Below are 2,956 nucleotides of genomic sequence, written 5' to 3'. Positions count from 1 at the left end.
GGGGTGGGAGGTGGCAGGTTAGCCTGTCTTCCGCATTGATGGTGAATGTGATGTGGATGTGCTACTGAAGCTTAACATAATGATAATACGAAATGTACCATGCGTAGAACCAAACTACCAAGTTGTCAAAAATGACGGCTAACAAAACTTCACTGTGTATTCTGTAATTGCTTGATATTCACATGTAGACGTGTTCAGAGCGTTGTACAGTGGCTTCCAGCAATGGCATGCTGGAGAAAGTGTTTTGTATTCGTGTAATAGTATATATTTATGTATGTTTTATGTATGTATGAATTTCTATTTATGTATGTATGTATGTTTACCATTGTAACCCAAATTTCCCCGCGGGGAACAATAAAGTATAATCTATTATTTATTATTTATTTACGCTTCCATAGCTGTAAACTAGTGGATGCTATTTATATATTTTTTAATAGCCATCGCCCACTTTTGCTACCTGTAAGAGGCTAAGATTTTCGTATTGCCTCCGTAAGTGTATTTTCAAGCGGGGCCTTAAATTTTTTACTAATAACTGTCACTGCCCAGGAGATCCCTATAGCTCACCAGTTAGCCTACCAAATCGTTCACGAGTGGGTGATATAGCCGTGGTTGGCAACCGCTGAGCCGTAAACTATTTATTCCAAACGCCTTGAATCAAGATAACATTCCTGTTGCTAACTAGACGGAAAGAGATTTTTTATCCATCAGTCTCAAACGTGCAGGAGCAAGGGTTTTCTTATTGATTTCCTAAACTTGCAAGACCAGCAACTTTCTTATCGACGGGCAACAGAATTGTTTTCCCCAATCGCGAAATCAAATAGTACCCATAGGCCGGATGCCTTAGCTCGTTTATTATTATTCGTTCCTCCACCTGCCAGTTTAATTAAGCAAGAGTATTTTAATGACAGTTATACTTAAGTCTCTTTTTACTATTCATTAATATGGCACTTACATTATCTAATTGTGTTGCAAGTGTCATAAAACTCTTACCAAAACAAACTATTCATTAATCGTAGTATCGGTGGGCACGCAAAAGACAGGAGTTCAATTCCTTTATGACTTGTGAAGATTACATAATTGTACATCCTGTAACGCCGTTTTCCATGTGACCCATACAGCCTGGGTCGGCCAAGTCTTGACTGGCAGAGTTGGAGAACTCGGAAGTCGGCCTCCTAAATCATCTGAATTGAGTCGGTACTAGTCGGTGGGGTCGTAAAACAATCACATCAGATTACAATCCCCTCAGCTGCTTGCTGGCTTATTTTACCGTTATAATCCTGTTCTTTAAGTTCTGGACACGTAGCAAAAAGGAAAAAAGAAAAAAACGAAACAAGGTAGAAGAACTGAGTTTCGATTTCCGGCTTTGGTGTCTTGGTCGTTCTGTTCTCTAAAAACTGAATTAAAAGAGAAAAAGCAACTTTATTCAAAGCTAGATTTCTTTAACAACGACTAGCCTGGCAGTCAATATTATATGACACCATAAACATCGTTATATATTATAACACCATAAGATGAAACAGAAGCAATAGATTGTTGGTCGTTAAGTATCAGACCTCGGGTGAACGCGTAGTGCTCAAGCCCCAGTTACGTCCCTATCAGTCCACGAATGGCAGTCAGAGCTTCACTCCTCCATCCCAAACCCCCACAAAAAAGAACATCCCCCCCCTCCCTCCAAACCCTCGAAACCTTTAAGTAATAGAGCCTGTGGCAACGTGTCTTGTTCAAGCACACACTCTGGGGACCACCCGCGTCCTTTTCATTGCTTGACAATACACTTGGTCTAGAGATTACCAAGCTCTTCTTCAGAATGGAAGAGTTCTAAATCCACATTTTTGGGAGAACTGAGTTAATTACACACCCAACATTTATTGTTGACACTCATGCCCTGCGCATTGTGTCAACGTTCGAGACAATCTGGTCCGTGTATTTTCAATTTAACACTCACAAATGAGGTGTAAAGACATTTTAGCTGTAAGAATGTGAATCTTTGAGTCTCATTTTCTCAAAACTACGAGTCATGGAGTACGAGCCCTGCCATTCTTAGGGAGTGAAATGTCTCGATAACTGCGCTACCTTAGAATTTCAGAGTCATATCTGGTCAGAATTAACTTTGAGAAAGTTGACGAAAAACAATTTGAGTTTCACACAATGTCAAGCTTTTTCGAATGCAATTCTTTGAATTTCTTGATCACGACTCCGAATAATCAAATGAATTTGATAGAGCAGACAGAACATTTGGCTTCAGACCGCATGGTCTCAGAAACTCAAAACGGTCAAACAAGTCAGATAGAACTTTGCAATTCTAAGGTTGCAAACATTTACCATGCACTGTGTCTTAGAGATAAATTTCATAATCCTTTTTTTCGTATACCCAGTTTCAAACGGGACATTGAGAGGTTGTTTTTTTTTTGGTTGTTGTTGTTGTTGTTGTTGTTGTTGTTGTTGTTGTTGTTGTTGTTTTGTTTTGTTTCTTGTTGCTTTATTTGAATGTTTTGAGGTTCCCAAGATATACGGAACCAGCATCTGAGGTACCATGTTGAAGCCCTTCGACGGTACGTGGTAAAAGACGAGAGTTCCGTTTTGAAGTATGAAAATACAATATGTTGTAAAGCTGTATCACCATAGCCCTTGTTTTAACCTGACAGAGAGGGTCAAAGCAAGTTTGCCTTCTGGGTAATCTCAAGCAATAATACTTGCTATGATGGGGGCGAAAAACAATTACAACCTCAATCAGTACACCCAAGACGCATATTAATGATACTATTCATCATTTCAGAAGTACAGCACTGGGCAATCTCAGCCTCATCAGTTCTCAACGTTGAAAGAGGAATCATAAGTGCTTGTGGCTTTTGTGACACCATTCTCTATTGCTACTCCTACAACCCTTAAGAAATCAATAAACAAACAAACAAACAAATTTAAAAATTATCAAAATTAAAATAACAAATAATAGCCA

Source organism: Aplysia californica, unplaced genomic scaffold (genome assembly GCF_000002075.1).
Source record: "Aplysia californica isolate F4 #8 unplaced genomic scaffold, AplCal3.0 scaffold01130, whole genome shotgun sequence".
Classification (NCBI taxonomy): domain Eukaryota; kingdom Metazoa; phylum Mollusca; class Gastropoda; order Aplysiida; family Aplysiidae; genus Aplysia; species Aplysia californica.
Note: the sequence above shows the minus strand (reverse complement) of the source record.